The sequence below is a fragment of the Engystomops pustulosus genome, chromosome 2, assembly GCF_040894005.1.
Source record: "Engystomops pustulosus chromosome 2, aEngPut4.maternal, whole genome shotgun sequence".
Taxonomy (NCBI): Eukaryota; Metazoa; Chordata; class Amphibia; order Anura; family Leptodactylidae; genus Engystomops; species Engystomops pustulosus.
The window spans coordinates 65,045,702-65,069,184 of record NC_092412.1 but is presented as its reverse complement, the minus strand read 5'-3'; the positions used below and the strand labels follow the sequence as shown (position 1 = coordinate 65,069,184).

The window sequence follows — 23,483 nt, the reverse complement described above, 5'->3', positions numbered from 1 at the left end:
GTGTACAACAGAGATTCTAAAAGGTACAGCAATGGTGGGTCAAAGAAGCCAAATTCAGTTACCAATCTTTTACCAAGATGGATTTTACCTAGACCAGTGATGGCGAACCTTTTTGAGCCTCAGTGCCCAAACTTCAACCAAAAGCCACTTATTTATTGCAAAGTGCCAGCACAGGAATTTAAGTAGTAATGTAATTCTCCTTGTTCATTGATAACATTCATCTATCATTGTAGGAAGATTCTGCAGGCAGATTCTTTGAGTTATGTCTGGTGAACTTCATTCTGGGGTGATGATCTGGGTTCCCACAGAGAGGGTTCCGAGTGCCGCCTCTGGCACTAGTGCCATAGGTTCGCCACCACTAACCTAGACCATTGATAAAGAGAAACTGCAGCTGTATTTAAATAAGTCCATTTGGTATACATACTTATACCACCCTGTAGATTCCGTATTGTTTGTGCTGCATGTTGAATTGTGTAGAATAAAACCATATACAAAACACACACATATATATATATAAAATTGTGGTGTCTTTTTTCTAAAAGCAAATCAATAAATTACAAGTACCTGGAATAGGCTTCACTGGAAAAAAAGCAACTTATCCAAAAGTAAACAACAAAAACCCTTATAAACTGCACGAATGGAAAAATGGAAAATATAAAAAGCTTAGTGCTTAAAAGTAAAGATATTTTTGAACTTAAGGGGTTATCTTATTCCATCATTCCATTTATAACATGTGAGCTTAGAAAGAGCTTTAAACAATGATACCTACTACATATATTATATAGTTTGAGTGGAGCCAACAGTACTACAAATTACAAAAAAAAGGAGCGGTCTCATCCTTAAATGTATTTATTCACATTTCTTTTATGAAGCATATGATCAATCTGTTACAAGTTTCCTAGTTTGGTCTCATTTTCATGGACGAGTCAGGTTATAATCTAGAGGCATCTGTAAAAAATGGATGTCACACTAAAGCAACTTGACCAGGAAAAAAATGGCAGGTTCATTGCCATTGTGTCTCTGAAAAGTCAAAAACAGACTGCATTTCAGCAAAGTTTTCACAACAATTTTTTTGGAGAAGATTTTTACATTTCAAAAATGCCTCTAAACATTTTACACAAGGTATTTAATAAGGTTTTCCAGCCTCTCATGGATATTGAAAGCCATTATGGATACCACATGGAATCTCGGCATCATCCTCGCAATAACGTACATGTTCACTTTTTCCTCGCTGTGGAAAAAGCTTCAGAATTCTAACCATAATAAGGGTGAACATGCCCTAAAACAGACATTTTTTTTCTGGTGACGTTTTTTTTACATCCATATTAATCGGGGTGCACTGTTCACTTGTGTTTTTTCATCATCTGCAATGCAAATGGCTAAAAGCTGCAAGTGCTAACATACTGTGTGGTGTTCATGTTGTGTCCATGTTCTATCTGCATCCATTTTTTTGCGTCCGTATGTCATCTGTTGTTTTTTTCACAATCGCAAAAAAAACCTTGTGATTTACCGGTATTAAAATTACATTAAAAAAAACTGCATTTGTGTGATTTTCTTTTGAGGATCCATTGAGTTCCATGGAAGTCTGTGGTTCGCAGGTAAGAAAAAAATAGTGCATGCTGGGGTTTTTTTTTTCTCAATGTCCACACATCAGTTAAAAAACACAGACAAGTGAATAGCCACATATAAAACAATCTGTCAACATCCAAAAAAATCATGGGTGGCATTCGGACATGAAAAATAGTCTGAAAGAGCCCTTAACTAGCACAAAAACTACCGGAGTCTGCAATAAGTTCGTTGTACTGAACGTACTTTCGTCATGAAAAATTCCAAATGCTACAAAATTATAAAAAGCTAGTCATTCATATTTCATTACTGCTGGAGCATGTGACTGGCACAGCCAATCATTAGCACTACCAGACACAGCCCACCCTATTAAAAATGCATTGATATTATAGTGAATCATTGCAGAATTCAGAGGGGTTTTTTTCTTACAGTGATGTTCTGTACAAAGACTGAAGTGGATTTCTGAAAAGACTGTGAAATTATCAGGAAACATCGGCTAATCTTAGGCAATTATCTAGGCCTCTATTATGGATAATGGGTTAATTACCAGTAAGTATAGCATGTGCACTCTATTTACCTCTATGGAATTACCAGTCATTGCCGTCCCAGTAGTCAGGATATAGTAAACATGGATGGAACAGTGGCCAGACATACATAGCTCCACTTTATTTACATGGGGTACATGCAGACCCTATTATCATGTGTGCTGGGTTTCCAGTTCTTTGAACCCTTATTTCATATTTGGGAAAATTCTTTCCATGTTTTATTAATAAATGTTTTCATGTTTTTCTGAGCACATAATTAAAGAAATATACTATGAAAACATATGTACCTTTATTTATTTATTCTTTCTCTCTCTATATTTGCCACAGATAGTAATGGGATGCTCCAAAGTAAAAAAAAATCAGATCTTGATCAAGTGAATAATAATTGCTAGATTCTAGACACTGTATATGTTGTATAAGTGCCTTCTTCCTAGCCTTCCAGTAGCCAGTAACTTCCATAGCCAGTAACCTCTGTGCCTGCAGGCTCTTGGAATATGTTAAGATGCCCTTATTTATTACCAAATATCATTCAAGTGTAAAGCACCAAGTTGAATGAAGGAGGGTGCAGCTGCACTGAGAAAGCACGGAGGTAGAAGATATGCAAGCAGCAGGCAGGAGACCAAAGTATGTAGGTTTTACACAGTATTGGCTGCTCTATGTCCAATATGTATAGCCCTGTAAACCTAAGTTGTATGTTTAACAGATTAGATATACTGAAAACCAAATTACACTAATTACCTAATATTACACTATTACTAAATAACCTTCTTCGGGAGAAATAAAAAGTTTGTCTGGCGTTGTTTTACTTACCAAATGTATTTGTATAATCTGTGTACAGGCGGTCCCCTACTTAAGGACACCCGACTTACGGACAACCCATAGTTATAGTTAGACACCTCTGACCTCTGGTGAAGCTCTCTGGATGCTTTACTATAAACCCAGACTGCAATGATCAGCTGTAAGATGTCTGTAATGAAGCTTTATTGACAATCCTTGGTCCCACTACAGCAAAAAATGTTTAAAGTCCAAATGTCACTGGGGCCAAAAATTATTTTGTCTGGATCTACAATTATTAAATATCCAGTTTCAACTTGCATACAAATTCAACTTAAGAACAAACCTCCGGACCCTATCTTGTACGTAACCCGAGGACTGCCTGTATATGATTTTTTTTACTTTTTGTTAACCATTGTGCAGATACAAAATGTATACAGTTAAAGGGGTTGGCACAAGTTTAATTGTTTAAATTATGTGCAAAGGGGATATTAATTTAATTGGTGGGGTTCCACTGAACTTCTTAGGGGTTTCATAGTCCAGGAAAGTAATTTTATATGCTCCCTATCAAGTTTCCACAACACCAGGATTTCAATTCTCTCAATTCAATGAAGCAGCAGGTCAAGCATTCGCTGCTGTCTATAGAAGAGCTGGAAGTTGCCAAGCACATCAATAGTCAGCACTGTCTTAGAGGAGCATAAAAGTGGAAGAGATATCAGAATTTTGTGCTTGGCAATTTCCAAAACTCCTATATGAAATAAATGAAGTCTGGGGACACATGTTTGACGACTCCCTCCGTTACTTATTGAGAACAGACTGCTTGTTCTTGTGATTAGTGGAGGTGTGACTGCTGAGCTCAATCAGACTTCTATCCCCTACTCATCTAAAAGTTGACACAGACACAGGCTACATTCACACTACAGTATGGGGGACGTATATACGGCCGACGTATATACGGCCGATATACGTCCCCCATACACTCCTATGGGCTCACGGCCCTGTACGGGAGCGGTACGGTGCCGCACACGTGCGGCACCGTACCGCTCCGTAGCCCGGGGAAAGATAGGACATGTCCTATCTTTCCCCGTATTACGGCGCCGTGCGCCATTAGTTTCTATGGAGAGGGGCGGGGGGAGCTGCCCTCACCTCCTCCTCCTCTCCCCGCGCTGCCGTGTGCCCGCCGTGCTACGGTGCGGCGGGCTCACGGCAGTGTGAATTTAGCCTAAGAAATCTATTTCCAAAGGAATCTGTGACTTTATGCATGTCACTCAACCTTTAAAAGGGAAACTGTCACCAGGAAGGTAAGTTTTACATGAGGTTCCAAAGATTCTAGCATATTGATTTCAAAAAAAGTTATTTTTCCTAGGGGCAGTTCAAACAAGAATTGCTTGTGCTTAGCTGATGTAAGCGGCGGAGGGAGCAGGGGGGAGTGCAAAGAGCGAGAAGGACGTTAGGAGGCATTGAGGAGAAAACCGATGTCTTTTGAACTGCCCCACACACCCACCAGGGACTCACTCCACGCTGCTGGCAGAGACTTAGGTAATGTTAAAGAAACAATTAAAGGTCTGCGGAATTATTCAGATGCAGAGGCTATTGGAACCTGTCATCATGTAAAATGACCTTCCTGATGACAGGTTCACTTTTAACTGCTTCTCAAATTTCTATAAAAACAAAAACAGTGCAGGGTTTTACAGTTTTTTTTAATACATTGCAGATATGGACCACTTCAGAGCTGCATATTTGAGGCATTTTATGCATACCTGCTCTGCTCTGTGTTGTTAATATTATTTTGTATTTCCTATAAGCACACAATTTACATACCTTGCTAATATCTGTCCTCCTAAATGGCAAGATTCTCTTCTCCCTCTATGCCAAGCTGAATTTTGACCGTGTAAACACAGAAGACTTTGGTTTCTTCAAAGTATCTGCAAGCCAAACATACATCTGTTTTAGGATAGACATTTACAAAATACATAACATGTAGCAAACACAAATGTTCTGTTGTCAAAAGAAAAATTAAATTAAAAGACAGCACACGGCTAAAAACGGATTTTTGATAAATCTGGCACATGTCCACTACCTCAGTGACCGAATAGGAGTAACAAGAAGCTTCCACCCATTTTCAGTGTGTTGGCGGATGTTGCTTCACTTACTGTCCTGGCTGGGCCTAAACCATGGGTGATCACAGAACCTGATCAGTGAAACAATGGAGCAGGCACAGGAGTAATAGAAAGCTAATAGAAAGAATGTTGAAAGCTAACTTGTCCAGTCCTTGTTTTCTTCTACATCTGCCTTCTAGAGCCTCTGAAACACTTTAGTTAAGCCACCAAAATTTTTAGGTCAATGTAAAGTTTGTAGCCAGGTGAGAGTAACATGATCCTTAAAGACTTAAATGGGACCTGAGATGAGTTCTGGGCTGAATTAGAAAGCCCAGCACTGCCCACCTGGCAGTAGAGAATAATAAATATGTTGAAAGGCCCTGTTTAAGTTTACCGAATTTTTAACATACATAGCAAAAGTAATAAATAAAGGTATGTACAGTAATGGAATACAATACAGGCAGTTTGGGCGGTTTCTAGGGGGCCCATGTTCATCCAAACCACCCACCATTTTTTTTAATGAGAAAGGTCTTAGCCCATGAATCTTCATACAACACCATATAAATAAAACACTATATACAGGGGTTAGGGTACCCCTTAAGGAAGCAATGCTAAATGCACATCGGGGTCTGTGGAGGTGAGGTCACTCCTGGGTCTCATTTGTACGGATATGCAGTCCAGCTGGTATTTCTTACAGGGTTGCATGCATTTTTTAACTTTATATATGGTGATATACTGACAATCATTTTAGCTGTTTGGTGCACTTACACTTTTACCCTATATATGGTGTTGTATTTACAGTAGCTTTAGCGATTTGAGTCCAGTCCTTTTGAATATGCTGTATTTATTGAATGCTTTAAATTGGATAAGAGACCAGGATGTGTACCAAATTATATGCGCACCACCATTTCTGTCTTTCTTCTTTTTTAATGGGTGTTTTTAGGTCCTAGCGACAATTGTGTTTATTTTTATATAGTTAAATAACATTTTTTGATTGATATCATGTTTCGATCCGTTTATTTGCATGGTTAATAATAGTAGCATAATTTTGGAAAGGTGGTTGTGTAATTTCTGTGATATGGACACCTAATGTTTTTTGTAAGAACATCAAATTGGCTTGCCCATGAAAGAAAATTCTCAAATTTTAATCCCCTAGTGATGTTTACACAATAAACATTTTTTATTTTTGTTACCCCCCTACATTACAATTTTACTCAGTTTTATTCAACAATGGTCTGTGTAAAATCCCAGGGTCTGGGCGGGGACTCTCTCACCAGACACTTCATGATCCCTCTAGTTCTGTGAGCTGACAATGTGGTTAGACTATCAGGGTACAGGTTGATAAACACTTTAATTTAACTTCTGAACATCCTACTAGTATTCGACACATAGAAAGAGAGATGAGACAGATCAGAGAGATGAGAGATGACATATTACACATGACATTCTCCACTCTGAAATAACAGGCATAACATACGCTATTAGCTCTGCTATATGACTGCTGCCCCCTCCCCTGGATCTGGGCGGGGACTCTCTCACCAGACACTTCATGATCCCTCTAGTTCTGTGAGCTGACAATGTGGTTAGATTATCAGGGTACAGGTTGATAAACACTTTAATTTAACTTCTGAACATCCTACTAGTATTCGACACATAGAAAGAGAGATGAGACAGATCAGAGAGATGAGAGATGACATATTACACATGACATTCTCCACTCTGAAATAACAGGCATAAAATACACTATTAGCTCTGCTATATGACTGCTGCCCCCTCCCCTGGATAAAGACCTTATCTATCTGTAGCCTGTAGCTTTACTCTCCTCACGCTGCTGTTTGCAGGCAGGAAGTCTCTGTGTGAGCTCATCCTGGAATGCAAGCTTGGGGGCTAGAGGCAGAGAGCATCTCAATGCAGAGTCACACAGAAGAACAATTTGTCTTCCCGACCATAAAGTCAGAAAATTCTGGGTCGGGTACAGGGGCAACCGAAATTGTGTACACCAGGACTGATAGAGACAGGTTGGAATTATTTCTGTGAAATTTTGCATTCTTGTTAATAACTGTTATTTTGTTATCCTGAGTATATGTCTTCGTGGGAATACCCCTTCAACGGCAAGAAAAATGGTTCATAGATTTCACGATATGTTCAGCAATATGTATAACATGCTAAAGCAGATGTAAAAGAATAATTCTACATAAACAAATTTCATTGACTACTGTATACATATATTTTCCCAGCTCCAGAGGAAAATGTTAAATGGTGTGTATGGTTTCCCTAGGCTTCTAGCCTACATATTCTAGGAAGCCAAAACCCGGTCTGGACGAACTGGCTGCTGCTGTATGGAGAGAAGGGCTTGGTCCCTACTCTGCTCAGCCACTCCAGATTATGGATGTGATTGGGGCTAATCTCCAGCAGCTCTGAGGTTTTGCATTAAAAGGTCAGAAGGTGCACAAGATGATGTCTTTCTCTGCTTCTGGGAAAACCTTGTGTGAGTTGCCAATTGCTGTATTTGTAAAGCTCGACGGTAGGTTGTTTTATTGTTTTGTTTTAATTTGTCATTTTTCCTGCTTCAAAGAAGCTAAGAATACTGGTTTAGGACAGTTGCACCCTATTTGTCTGGAGGGGACTGTGTCTGTCATGTGTGCAACAGTGCCCGTCTATCCAAGAGCTAATCCTGTAACAATATATATATTATACATATCGTCAATTGTCCGTTCCCAGAACTGGGCCCATCTTTCTGCTTAGCCACTTGAATACTACACCTAAAATTTGGGAAATATGCAATTATATTTTCCAAGGTGGGAAATGGAAAACCATACCTCTTTTTTGCTACCTTGAAAGGCAGCCCCATTAACACCAAGCATGACTTTCAAGAAGCCTTATGACATGATGTGGGATTAAGCCAAAGCAGTCTATCTATTCCAGAAGGAACAGATTCCCTACAGTAGACAGCGTTGTATCGATCTGGTTGGGTCCCCTCAGTACAGCATAGGGAACTGGTTTGGCCGAGTGACCCCACATCATGTTATTAGACTTCTTGGTCATGCTTGGTGTTAAGGGGGGCGGCCTTTCAAGGTAGCAAAAAGAGGTATTGTTTTTCTTTTTCCACCATGGAAAATATACTTGGATATTTCCCAGAATCCCCTAGTGGAGCATTAATGGCTATAAGATAGCCTTAATTGGCAAACTCTCCATAAGGAGAACTCTTATTTCCGGACACCCAAAATTTGTAATACAACTCCAGATCCTGACACCCATTCCTGACTTCTGGCTACTAACTGAACCCATTTCTAGGGATGAGGTTCCTTCTCTCCCTGGTGTGCTGCTTATCTCAAAAAGCATAGGCTACCTCCCCCTGTGATGTAGAAGATCATGCCCATCTACTGATTTGTAAAGGGGCAGCATGTATTCCTACCAATCTTCTGCAACCACTTCCAGCAAAACCCTGTGAAAAAGGCACCTCCACCATAGGTGTTCTGTGAGGGTATCAAGGCTTTTTCAACCAGTAGATCAAATCCAAACCAGATAGGTGACCCAATGGGTCAATACCCTGCTTGTGTTACAGATTTGTTTCATCTTCTGCCCCCAGAGCAGCTACTGACATGCAACAACTTTAACTGCATTGATAATGGTAGAACATGAATTTCCTCTGCATAACATCCTGGTACACAACTGGCTGCGGATTACAGTACACATTGATGTACATTCTAACTATATAAAGCCTCATTAAACAAGGGATGTTTTATATGCCGAGATTATTACCTTATTTTTTTACGTTTGCTCCTAATAAAACATTTCTTGTTTAATTTGTGTTTATAGCATATGCAGCCATAGACTGGCTATTAATAAAACTGCATTACTCGCATTTGGTATTCTGATGTTTCTTGCTTGTCCAGACATGACATTTTTTGTTACTTTATATTAAAAAGCTTTGTCAGAGAGTGTGAGAAATTGATTGGGAATGAAGGTGAAAAACAGGCAGAATGATAAATATGGAGGAGGTGGAGAGCATGAAGCAGACCTCACATAACTGTTCTCTGTCTCCTGTTACTATTATTTACTAAGAAGATTTTACTGTGAAGTTACCTAAAAATTCAAATCCAAATGCAGCAAAGTTGATGAAAAACACATTTGCACCAGTTTTTTGTGGACGCTGTGTGATCTAAATGACATCTCCCCTTTTGTCTCTGGGTCGATGCATCATGGGGATACCAAAATTACATAGGTTTTAACACATACAATTGTAAACTTTCTGTACTAAAAAATCTTCTTTGTTTCACTATATTTTGACTGTTAGATCTTGTTTATACTTTGGTGTATGGAGGTGTGTACAGTGTTTTTTTTTTTGGTCCGGCTAACATTTTTTATTACTATTTTGGGGGCTGTATGACCTTTTGATTTTGTTCCAATTTTTATGATTTACAAAATTGCAAAAGAAGTTCAGTTTTGAAGATTTGGGAGCTATTTTCTGTGGTTCACCCCTAGCAATAACCAATAAACATGTTGGATATCAAGTCCCAATCTATCAATATACAAAATGGTTATATATTGTTAGATTGGGACTTTTGTGATACCTAACATGTTTATGATTTGTTTGGTTTACTGTATATACTCGAGTATAAGCCGAGTTTTTCAGCACAAAAAATGTGCTGAAAACCTCAAACTTGGCTTATGCTGGAGTCAAGAAAAAAAAATAAAGTCAAAACTCACCTTTCCGGCGCCCTCTGCAGGTCTTCTCTTCTTCCGTCATCAGTGGCAGGTCCGTGTGCAGTAGCCTCGCAGCTATGACCTCAGCCGCTGCTGACATCATAGCATGCAGCAGTGTTGACCTGGAGCTGAAGCAAGAAGAGGACCTGTCTGGGGCGTCGGAAAGGTGAGTACAGGCGGTCCCCTACTTAAGAACACCTGACTTACAGACGACCCCTAGTTACAAATGGACTTATGGATATTAGTAATTTACTGTACTTTAGCCCTAGGCTACAATAAACAGCTATAACAGTTATTCAAGGCGTCTGTAATGAATCTTTATTGTTAATACTTGTTCTTATGACAACACAACATTTTTAAAATCCAATTATCACAGAGACCAAAAAAATTCTTGCTGGCGCTACAATTATAAAATATACAGTTCCGACTTACATGCAAATACAACTTAAGAACAAACCTACAGACCCTATCTTGTATGTAACCCGGGGACTCCCTGTACTTCGTTTAATTTTTTTTGTGCTTGTAAAACTGGGGGCTGGCTAGCTATATACTACACGGGGCTGGCTATACACTAAAGGGGGCTGTCTATATACTACACGGTGCTGACTATATACTACAGGGGGCTGGCAGCACATTGGCTTAGTGGTTAGCACTACAGCCTTGCAGCGCTGGGGAACAGGGTTTAAGTCCCAAGGTCAACATCTGCAAAGAGTTTGTATGTTTTTGCATGGGTTTCCTCTGGTTTCCCCCCACACCATACTGGTAGGTTGATTAGATTGTGAGCTCCATTGGGGACAGGGACCGATTTGGCAAGCTCTGTGTAGCGCTGCATTATCTGTGTGCGCTATATAAATAAGAATTATTATTATTATTTATTATTATTACAAATTCTTTTCAGAATTCACCTCCCACCACTGCTGTTCTGGAAAGCATAGCAGAGTGTATACCAGACTGCCATATCCCAATGGAGACCCTATTTTGTAATATAATTAGAAGACAGAACTCTATGGATACAAATGACATACACATTAGGAGATACAAAGGATGTACTCATGGGATGTGAGCACAGTAGCACTCATTACCACACAGCACACAACACATACCGTGGTTTCAAAAGCCCCATGTATAAGCCGCAAAGTGCAAGTCCTAATCCTGCCCACGTTTGTAGGTCAGGCAGTCTTTTTACGGTCATTGGGACAGGTTGATGACACAGAGCCTAAGCATCTTGATGCATCCGCTTGGCCTTTAACATACGCCCCCCATCATGACACCACTCCATATTTTTTTTTTAGAGACAGTTCAGGTAAAGTGTTTCTGTAGAAGATTTTATTGTGGTATCACAAATATAGGAACACATTTACTAAGGGTTGTGCTGCACACTTTTGTCGGACCATGCACGTTCTTCATGGCTAAAACGTCTTGCACAGGTATTTAAGAAGTGTCTGCGCTGGGATTTTGTCACACGCGGCCCTTTTGAGGCACAGCTGTGCCGGCTTCCATGCGACACAGATTAAGAGGCGTGCGATCGTACGGTCCGACTGATTCGCCGTATTTAACTTTCAAATTGTGTTGCACGCCCTATGTTAAACGTGCACCACAATGGGCATTCCATTGCCCAGTCCTGATTTCCACCAGGATTGACCACTCTCTGTTATCTCCGGAACAGTCTCCGTCCAACTCCCAGCCCTCACCTCTGCGGCTCTATGCCCCTTCATACCCAAAGTGCCGTGCAGAGCACTTAGAGCCTAAAATCAACTGAAAGGCCAGAAAGCTGATGGCTTATTAAACTCCTTCATTCTGAATATTTTCATGTGGACAAATAATACATGTAAGGAAGTGAGAAGCAGAACATTTCATTACTAGAGGGTCTCATGTGGAAAGATCCATTTGCATACATAAAACAAAAGCACATGAGAGCCAGGACGGCAGCAATGTGTATCCAATTCCCATTCCACCAGGCAATTCTACCAGCACTTGTGTCCCTCTCTCAATTAACTTTATAGGAATGAATCAGTACAATTATTGCTAAGACACTTTAGCTTCAATTGTTGGAAAATCAATATGCGATGGGAAAACATATGAAAGAAAGCCAGGAAAGAAAAAAAGATAGAGTATATGATGTGAGATTAGACATAGAAGAAGAGTATTTGTATACGCGCAGGGCTGGCATCAGTTTCCTGCTTTATACCAATATTACTACATTATCAGATCATTAACCTCTCATATCCTATTAAGCCTACAACTTCCTTATTAAAATGTCATAATAGTTTGCTAATCCAGATCACTAGACATCTGCCTCTCTGTGATGGTTCATGTCAAGCAAGATATTAAAGAGCAGCTTGGAATTTCTCTACGGTGCATGTATTTGTTATTTTATGCCTTCTTTAGAGCAGAAGATGCAGAGAAGTTTAAAAACATAAATCCCCAATGGGTTCCATAACTGACACTAATGGTGGCAAATAGATCCAATAACTACAGTAGTGTCCATTGTAGTGTCTGTTATTTTTGTGAATGCAATAGTGAAGAATCTGCACTGGAGCCTCCAGTAAAGATGGGAACTTGGCCTAACACGGGTGGCAAATGACCGTGACCGGTCCATTAAGAAAGGGCTAGATTTCACAGACCAACCATAGTGCCATGGATGGGACTATGTGTACTTTAGACATGATGGAAGGAGTCCTTTGATCCCCATAGAACATCAGCACCGGTAGTGTAATCATAAACAGTAGAAAAGACTGTCCAGGCCACAAACCCAGGCAGGAATAGAACCTGCTCAAAAATTTGTGGCTCGGGTAGCTGGGGCACATAAGAAGCTGTGGAAACCTCAGGCATGCATGTGAGCCCGTAGAGAAGCATCTGTTTGTGTTCTCACCATTGAATCAACAAATAACACAAAGATGAATATTATGTTCAAGTGCATGCAGCCTTCAACTAGCAGCACACAACCGTGATCAGTACATGAACAATGGAACCCGCAACAGCGTGGCGAGTGCCTTCTTTCCTGCAATAGTAGTCTATCGTTGTGGTCCAAATGGATGGCGCACTCAGAGATGGGTATATTAAAAGTTTTTATTCAAGGTCTTTAAAACACAATGTGTTTCGGGGTACTCTACCCCTTTTTCAAGTAACCAAAAGACAAACGCCGAGGATAATGTAGGTTCCTCCTTGGGCATGCCCAAAAAAGGATGCTGTTGTGATTCATGCTTTTTTATGATTTAATTTAACTGTATTATATGTTTAAAATATCATCATCAAAATCAATCATCATCAATACCAATCATCATCCTCATCATCAATATCAATCATCATCATCAGTATCAATCACCATCATCAATATCAATCATCATCATCAATATTATTCATCATCCTCATCATCAATATCGATCATCATCCTCATCAATATCAATCATCATCAATCATCATCAATAATAATGTCTGAGAAGATCCCTCTCTATATAGCAGTGCATGGAGCCTGTGTCACAGTGTAAAAGTAAAGCTCTTAGTTACACAAAATCTTCGACTAACGACTAACCCCATATCCTAGTGGAAAGAGGCTCTGAATCTCTATGGCAGGTGGGGTGTGGAGGTTGTGGGTTCAAATGTGGTTCAAGAGGATGTAGAAACCATATATGGACACATGATGATATTACTCTGATGATGTAGTCCCTGCTCTGACGCTAAACCGACACATCTCTCAAAAGGATTCCTTGCCTTATGTCTGCTCTGCACACAGATACAAGGAGTCTGTAGAAGTCGCTCAGTACCGCACAACAGAAACCTGGTGTTGAACCGTTCTGGCTTTGAAAGTACAAGTAACGTGATTTTGATGCATTGTGCAACCCTACTTGCATTGGTAGTAAGATTGCAAAAAGATGCTTCTTTCTCCTTTTATCTGGCTCCTTTACTCCCTACTGCTTTCTAAACTACTCACTATGTGGTGAAGAATTGAGCCAGAGTAAACAAGTTTCAAAAATATAGCAGAGATGGATCTCTCTTCTTTTATTTGGAATGATTGTAGCAGCTAATCTCTCCACACAAGCTTAGGGAAAAGGGAAATTAAACCTCTTGTTAAAAGGATATTCTTATCTAAGTATTCACTTTTAATTGTGAGCCCTCTCCAATCCTGTCCTACTACGTCATGTGTCGGTAAGGGGTTAATAAATCGGATGGCAACGGAGCTCCAAAGACAGACAAAGAACTGCTGCAAGGAGCCAGCCTAATAAATAACTCCCAATGTACCTATGTTAAGAAATGTAGCCATGTTGTCCCTTAGACACAGGATAGTCATCATTGAATGATGACATCAATGCACTCTGGACTACAAAACTCTGGACCACCTGGATTCGGCATTCATTACCACAGGACGGCTGTGGGACATGCAGTAACTATTTGTTTCTTTGTGTAATCACTCCAGGAGTGATGGTCATATCCAAAGACAGCTGTCCTTCATATCTAAGGGACCATATGGCTAAATTTATGGAAATTATCTTGACACAGCAACATTATCCAATGGAAGAAATTCACATATATATGGCAGATCAATTAATTAACTGGGGAATGTCCAGTTGGTAATACCCCATTAAGCCTGAATGCCCAAACCGATGCTTATCTTCCATTTCCCCATGCATAAAAGTTTCATGAAAAAGTGATTTAAAAAAAAAATCACAATTCACCAAATGGTATCACTGAAAAAGTCATCTAATCCCGCAAAAAAATAACCTTACACAGCTTCATACACTGAAAAATAAATCTACGGGTGTCAGAATATTGTGATACAAGAATTTTTATTTTTTTCAAAAGATTTTAAACTTTTTAAAAATATTAAAACATAACATAACAATTTCAATGCATTTGGACTTCTCAGTAAATTGCATTGAATATTACATGCTGCCACCTGGAAGTATCATTTGTCCTGCAGAAGAAAAGCCCACATTTACACCACTATACATAAGGTCAGGAAGTAAAAGCTCTCCTTGCAGAGTCTTTGCAAATTAATGGTGTATGTGGAGACGTATAGCCATTGATGCTACACTAGTGGATTCTTGGAAAAATGCAAATAAGCTTTCCAGGATGAGATAAGGAAAACAACACCTCTTTAGCTATTTTGTAAGGCAGTTCCCTTACCATAAAGCATGACTATCAGGAAACCTAATGATGTGATGCAGGATTAAAGCCAAACCCGTATATATGATTCTCAACTGTAGACAGCACTGTTTCAATGTGGTTGTATATTTTCAGTACAGTGTAGGGAACTGGTTTAGTTGAGGGAGACTGGGGTCAAGCAGTAAGAGCTCTCCTTAGTTTGAAAACATCAGTTACAACAAACAAAGTAGCTACATCTCCCAAACAGTATAACATTCCTGAATGCCATCTTTGTGAAGGTGGCTAATGTTCACTGGAGCCTGACTTGTGCTTGATAAATGTGTAGACCACAAATTCCAGTGTCACAGAATTTTTTTTACATCTTTGACAGTTAAATATAGAATGTAAAAAAATCTGTAAGTGAATCCCCAATTACCACAGAGTATGGGCACGTTAAAGGCAAAGCTAGGTGTGTCTTATGCATTTGTTTTGGTTTCAGTTTTGTATCCACATCCATTTTTTTCACATCCATATGGCATCCATTGATACAGTATTTTATTATTATTATCTGCAAAAAAAAAAGATGGTTTGCAAAACTTAGAAGGCAAAACACCTGGTTTGCTAGCATCTGCTGAAAAAATAAATGTAATATATGTGCTGACGTCATCCTCAGTCAACAAAGTGCTGCTGAAAGTGCACTGATTTATACAGTCCTGTCTGAACACTGGTCTATTTCTTCCTAGCAACATTGATGCATTATGCACTACATCCAGTTGTTTCCTTTCTACTAACAGTTAACTTGCTGTGATGGACAGAATCATTATCCTGTTACAACCACAAAAGGTCCTAGCAACTTATCCTCAGTGATTATTATAGTTCACACTTGACTAAGCTATTTATTCCTTCTACTTCTAACTATTTGCTTCTGAACCCTTGGCTTGTCTTCCTGGTTATTCCTTTGTCTATTGATTTGGTACTTCGTTGTCTTCTAGGTTTTATTTATCCTAACATAATTGTCATGGGGGTTTCCAGCGGAAAAACTTGAAGGTGTACTCAGAAACAGTATAGACGAGTTTGTAATGTTTTTGCACAGCCTCCACCTCGCTACAGTTTCTCTTCTAAGAAATGTCAGCACAGCAGGCAGCAGCAGGAAGTTCACATGCACTGACAGAGGAATCAGGAAGTGTCTGCTCTGCACCATGTGACTGCTCATCTAGACCACGCCCATACAGCCAAATCTTACACTGACATAGCTGATGCATAAACAGGAGCAAAAGCAGGCAGCAAAAAAACTGAGTAAAATTGTAAAGTAAGGCATTAAACCGTGTATGTGGATGTTATCGATGTTCCATCTGATTTTTTTTTTTGAGGAACCATTGCCTTTTATTGAAATCCGTGATCTGCACGCATGAAAAAAAATAGTGCTTGCTCCAATTTGTTTCCATAGGTCTGTGAAAAAAATGGCCATGCGAATAGCCACAGGTTTAGCCAGTGGAAATCAAGAATGATCTACTAAAGGAAAAAACATGTGTGAGATTTAGCCCATTCTATAATTAAATGGGTTGTCCCAGAATTAGTTAACGAGAACCTGTCAGCATAAATTGACCTAATAAACCACTACCATTATGTCATCAAGAAACTGAACACCTTCTTGATCATGTCTATTTGTCTATTTTATGGCTGAGCGTGGTGACATCGTCCTGAAAATCAACTTTGAAGTGACATGTAATTTGGTTGTATAAAGTTAAAGAGGCGGAGAGTTTAACACTGAAGTCAAGCTTTCCTCACAACAGAATCCCCTCTTCACTGTAATTGATGATCCAACATCCAGACACATCACTAACCAGATCTCCTTCATTCTGCGGTGAGGAGAGCTTGACTTCAATGCTGAGCTCTCCGCATCCATGACTTTATACAACCAATTTACATCTCAAACTTGATTTTCTAAATGATGCCATCACAATGAACAATGAAAGAAATATGATGTGGAAGGTGTTAATCTGCTTTACAACATACCGGTAATGGTTAATTTTGTCAATTTCTGATGACAAGTTGCCTTTAAATTAGAGACTTTGGCCTCTTCACTGCCAAGATAACAGCTGGAAATAGTAAAGAACGTGTGTTTGGTGTTGCAGTCCATTAACCACATAATAAAATATAACTTTTATATATACAAAAGTTTTATTATATAATGTAGTAAATGGGTTCTTTAGATATTCTTTGTATATAGTGGGGGAAATAAGTATTGGATCCCCGGCAGATTTTGAAAGTTTTTCCAGCTACAAAGAATGGAGAGGTCTGTTATTTTACTGTAGATGCACTTCAAATGTGAGAGTCAGAATATAAAAAAAATCCAGCAAAATCACATTGTATGATTTTAAAATAATAAATCAGCATTTTGTTGCATGAAATAAGTATTTTATTCGTAGGGTTCATTTAGACGGCTATCTGGGGGGACGTTTATGTACATATACGTCCCCATAGACAGCATTGGCACGGTGCCATACATGTGTGGCACCATTCTGTGCTGTACACCGGGAAAAGATAGAGCATGCTGCGCCGCTGCTTCCTATGGAGGGAGGAGGGGTCACCTCCTCCTCCAGCACACGGCGGAATGCCCGCACGGTGGGCATACCGCGTGTGAATGAAGCCATAGACTGTAAGCTCTTGTGAGCAGGGACCTCACTCCTTTTGTTCCATATGAATGTTTGTGCTCTGTCATGTTTGTGCTCTGTCCCTTATGATTTGTAAAACTCTACAGAATATGATGGGGATATACAGAGATTATTTATTTATTATTTATATCCCATAGAAAAACCAAACGTTATATTTTGTTCAGAAACAAATTACAGAGGTCAGACCTTTCCTGTATTTCTTGACCAAGTTTGCACACACTGCAGCAGGGATTTTGGGCAAGTCCTCCATACAGATCTTCTCCAGATCTTTGAGGTTTTGATGCTGTCTCTGGACAAAATTCAGGCAGCTCCCTCCAAAGATTTCAGATTAGGTTCAGATCTGGAGACTGGCTAGACCACTCCAGGACCTTGAAATGCTTCATATAGAGCTGCTACCTAGTCCTGGCTACATACAGAGCCGCTTCCTGGCTGTGTGTTTTAGGTCATTGACATACTGGAAGACCCAAACACGACCCGTCTTTAATGCTCTTACCGAGAGAAGGAGGTTTTTGTCCAGAATCTTGCAGACATGGTCCCATCGATACTCCCTTCAATATGATGCAGTCATCCTGTCCCTTTTGCAGAAATCCACCCCTAAAATTTTTTCACCCCCCCCATGATCATATTTGGGACGGTGTTCTTAGGGTTGCACTCCTTCTTCTTCCTTCAAACCTACTAAGTGGGATTGATAAAAAAAAAGATCTATTTTGGTCTCATCTGACCACATGACCTTCTCCAATGCCTCCTCTGAATTATCCAGGTGGTCACTGGGAAACTTCAAACGGCCTGGACATGTGCTGGCATGAGCAGGGGGACCTTGCAAGCCCTACATGATTATAATCCATAACGGCATAGTGTGCTACTAATGGTAATGGTGTTCCTGGCTAGCTTCAGGCTATTGAACAGGTCTTCCTGTGTAGTTCTAGACTACCCCACCAGGTAGATCTTGCATGGAGCCCCAAACCGAGGAAGATTGATGTTGTCTTCTCACCAATGCTGCTTGGTTATTGTCCTGTAGCCCATCCAAGCCTTTTGGTCTTGCCCTGGTGGAGAGGTTGGAGTGTGATTGATTGTGTGGACAGGTGTCTTTTATATAGGAAACAAGCTCAAACAGGTGCAATTAATACAATGGGGGTCATTTACTAAGGGCCCGATTCGCGTTTTCCCGACGTGTTACCAGAATATTTCCGATTTGTGCCGATTTTCCCTAAATTGCCCCAGGATCGTACGCGATCGGATTGTGGCGCATCGGCGCTGGCATGCACGCGGCAAAAATCGGGGGGCGTGGCCGAACGAAAACCCGACAGATTCGGAAAAACCGCCGCATTTAAAAAAAAAATGTCTTGCGAAAACTGCACTTACCTTCACTCAGCCCGGCTCGGTGTATTCCAGTGCGTTACAATGCTCTTCAGTGCAGCAGCGGCACCTGGTGGACGGCGGAGGAACTAGCTTAATAAATCCCGGCCGGACCCGAATCCAGCGCAGAGAACGCGCCGCTGGATTGCGAATGGACCGGGTAAGTAAATCTGCCCCAATGACTGCAGATAAGAGCTAAAAAAAAAACTAACAGCACTAAGTCAGAATTCTTGCCTCTTTGTAGGGGAAAAATATTTACTTCATGCAATAAAATACTAATTAATTATTTTAAAAATCATACAATGCGGTTTTCTGGATATTTTTTGTTTATCACAGTTGAAGTGTACCTACAATAAAAATTACAGACTCCTCCATTCTTTCTAGGTGGGAAAACTTTGCCTGGGATCTGCCTGGGATCAAATACTTACATATCTAAAATTTAACAATGAAACCATAAAGTCACGATGAATCTCTAGTTCTTTGATATTATGGTATTGCAGTTTATCCCTTTTCTGACTTGTAAAGCAGAAGCAGCTCTTCTCAGAGCGCCACCAACACGGAGGTGGTAGATTTGTAGGAGTACCCGGTGTCAAACTCCTACTGATCTAAAACTGGTTTTTCTTTCCAAATGTGTGATCAATTCTTTAAACCCCTTTAAAGAAGTATAATTTCTACAATATAATGTTGCCTTCAACTACATAATTTTAGATCCAGCATGTTTTTCTAGAACACATCTCTACCACACATGTGCAGTAAGTCCATGGATTTCTGCATTTAAAAACTATGTAGGTTTCCGGCTAAAAACTTGCACGAAATCATAAATCAGAAATGTTGCAGAATTTGTTGCAAAATTCCACAATTAAAAGGCGTGAAATGTTTGGTAAAAAAACTACAGGATAATGGAGCAGATTAAAATCAGATAAGAAGCAAGCATTGCTTCAAAACATAACAGTCCAAGGAAAGAGTTATGGCTAAAGAGTAAGCCCAAATAAAGCACCAAGCAAATCACAATACAAAGTCAAATGGCAAACTGCTAACTCTGTAGCAAAAAAATACAGATTTTAATGTTGACAAGTCACAGCATTTTTCAGTGTTAGAAATAGTCAACATAAGAACTAGAAGATGGGGTTCTTCACAATAACGCTAGTGCTCTTGAGTTTTCTCACTTGATGTCCTTGGTTCTTTATAGAAACTGAATGAAGTAGAACAGATATGTGATACAGGTCAGCCAGATAAGAGGAGTTTCTATGAGAAGGTATTTATTATACTTGAAGTCCCCGACCTATGGACACTCAACTTACAGACGACCCCTAGTGACAAATGGACCCCTCTGCCCACTGTGACCTCTGGTGAAGCTCTCTGGATGATACTTTAGTCCCAGACTGCAATAATACTGTTGATTATTGATATTCCATGTTCCCATAAAAGTACAAAATTTTGAAAATCCAATTGTCACTGGGACAAAAAAGATTTTTATCTGGAGCTACAATTATAATATATACCAGTTCCTACTTACATACAAATTAAACATAAGAACAAACCTAAAGAACCTATCTTGTACTTGGCCTTCTTGCCAGATTTTGTGGTTTGTTCCAAGACTTCAAACGGAAAAACCCAGGGTCAGGCAAAAGAGTTTTTGGCCTTTTTTATACAAAGCACTTAGAACTTAGCACTCAGTATTCTTATCACTTACCAAAAAGGATGGACTGACCATTGTACAAGCACATTTTACCTCTTGTGTCAATCGTTCTTCCTCATAGATTGCAAGCTCTTAAGGGTATAGATTTCTACTGTTTAGTTCACCAACTTATTGGGGCACATTGACTTACCCAATCCTGCGCGTTCCTCGATCCGGAGTGTCAGACGATAATACACTCTGCCACGATTCACTTACATCATGCGCCCCCCTGCATGTGTCGCTTCCCCACTAAGGTCCACCAGAGTTCACTATCTTCTTCCCGGGGCATGTAAGTGCTTGGTTTGTGATACAATTTTAAAGCTAAAATCCACGCTCTGTCTGACTTCCCCCGAATTTCTGTCGCATGAAAGCTGGCGACGATGCACCAAAATCTGGTCGCGTGCCGCACGATCCCCTTCTAAATCCCTGTCCCAGCGGTGCAATCCCCGAAAACGTCGGAAACCCTGACAGAAATGCGGCCGCGGGACCCTTAGTAAATAATCCCCATTGTGTTTTTGTCTAATCTTGTCTGTATATTTAGCCTATGATGTGTAAAGTGCTGGGGAATATGTTGGTACTATATCAAGATTCATTATTATAATTAAAGTGCAACATAACATTACAACAAGTAAAGTGATATCTGTACCATCATTATGGCAATGTATGTATAAGAAGGTATCTGGATGATGTCCCTTGTGTGTGGGTGTCAATGTTTATGTGTTTGCAGGTAACAGATTGTCTGTGTGGCAAGAATATCAACTTCACTACATAAATATTTCCGTGATTCATCGTCTGTAGGTTTTAGATTATGTTTATGAAAATGAAATGAATGTCTTATATCGGTTCTCACAACACACGTTGAATTACTAGGTTGAATGTACTTACCTACAAAATGTCTTATGATTTGCAGAACATTCTTGTTTTTTTGCTAGTACTGTACCGGTATTCTAATTTGCTGCTAAACATAATATATGAGCTGAATATTTCTGGCTAGTCTTCACATAGAAATCTCTGCTGGGCATCAGACCCATGTGAATAATAATATAAGTGGATGCACACTGTTAAATTAACTTTGCAAGGAAAATCTTCAAATGAGGAAAACATATGAGAAGCCTCCCCCTCCTAACTGTGCTACCGTATCTTTTATCAGGAAGAATAGATAGGCAGCAGGCTGGGAAAACTTAATTTAGAGGCAGAATTTCTCTTTTAGCTGTGAAATAGCTTTTTTCCGTATGCAGGAAACCTCTCATAGCTCGGCACACTCTGTACATCCATTTATTTGGAGGACTTTGTGACTTCCAGATCTCTATAGGTCTGCGGCTGGTCATCTGCAGCCCTTAAAACAAGATATTTATAGTTGTAATCCGAACACTCGAAAGACATTCTGTGCCATTTTGTATCCATGAGAAAAATTATCTTGGATTTGGTAAGGACTACACAGTGACAAGTGATCATCAATATTGTAAATTATGCAAATGAAAGAGGTCATCCCAAAGCCCAGCAGTTTTGAACTTCAAAAACTTGTCCTGTTAAGCTGTTATATGTATAACTTGTTTATTATGCTGGAGTCAATAAAAATATTGCCCCTGTTGTAGCAGCCTGAGTGTTCTAGAAGGTGGAGAGTCACAATGAAAACATTGTTACCATCATTAGCCTTCAGCAGGCCTTGGTGAAGAACCATTGGTGATTTATTGTAGACCACCAGAATTATGAGACCAATTGACCTTGTCTATGTCCATGACTTTTTTATGGTGCAGTCATTTTTTTAGGCTCCTTAACCCTTTAACACTGATGCCCTTTTTCATTTTTTCATTTTCATTTTTCACTCCCCACCATCAAAAGTCTATACTTTTTTATTTTTCTGTGTGAGGGTGTGTTTTCTGCGTAACAATTACAATGCATAGTGACATTGCAGTGGAAAAACAATTAGTACCATTAGTATTCATTAGGACTATTGCACTCCCTTGGTCAGCAGGTCTTATGATGATATTTGGGTTTAATAATCTAATAGCCCTTTGTTAGCCCTAACTGGTTAGGTTATTGACGTTTCTTTCTTTTCCCCAGGATTTCAGTTTTTTTCTAAGGCAGTCAATGTAGGTGTACAGGTGTACTGTTGTGCCGTGCACATTTATGCCACTGTAACACGAGATTTATAAGTGAATGGAAGCCATCAGATAATATCTTTGGGGGGAAACCCTGCCTTTGGTTTTATTCTAGCACTTTAGTAGGTCCTCTAATGGGTGGATAGCCCATGAAGTGTGTGACCATTTCAGCCACGATTGTAACATAACGAGGGTGATCAAGGAGGTGACAGATCATAACTATCTGAATGTCCTCCAGCCCGAGTACATATGGAGTGGGTTGGCTGATGTGTAGTTGGTCCTAAAGGAGGTACCTAAGCCTGTATTTGCTCAGTACAAGTGCAAGGTTCTTGTTGGTTATGAGCCGAATTTTTAATATTATAACAAATAAAGATTGATATTTTAATGTTCCTATTTACAGGCAGTTATTGCTTTACTTATGACTTTACAAAGATTTTTGTGGGACAAAACTGAATAATTTGGAAGGCAGCAGTCCTTTAATATGGTTTCTAGTCAATGTAGAATATGGAGAAACATAACATACCGACAGAACTGATCACAGAACTGATATGATTTATGGTCACCCACAACTATTTCTCATTTGGAGGGGATCTGTACATTATAATACTAAGCCTAACATGTTTAACATGAAGGGGAACTTTTTTGCCATTAAAAAGAGGAAAAGGTAGTTGTGTGCTTTTCTTATACAGTACTGACAACTTGATAAACCACACTCCAGGACCACAGACTTGATGTGAATTACTGTAGGTCAGTGACAAACAGTCCCTGCTGGGCATCATCCTCCCACCTACCTACTGAACTAAAGCAGGAAAATAATATTCCTCCCACACATCCAAAATCAAGGACAGCCAAATGTTGTTATGTTCTATTCTCTAAGGCCACGCTGCTCATAAGACATG

General features: G+C 39.7%; 1 protein-coding gene across 1 annotated transcript in view; it reads right to left on the bottom strand.

The window, feature by feature from the left end:
* The window catches only part of DGKA (diacylglycerol kinase alpha), a 124,528-nt gene that overhangs the window by 55,853 nt on the left and 45,192 nt on the right, over window positions 1-23,483 (bottom strand). The window contains exon 2 of the mRNA XM_072135043.1: window positions 4,707-4,810. The gene's annotated coding sequence lies outside the window, so the exon portion shown is untranslated. The remainder of the gene's footprint in view (window positions 1-4,706; window positions 4,811-23,483) is intronic.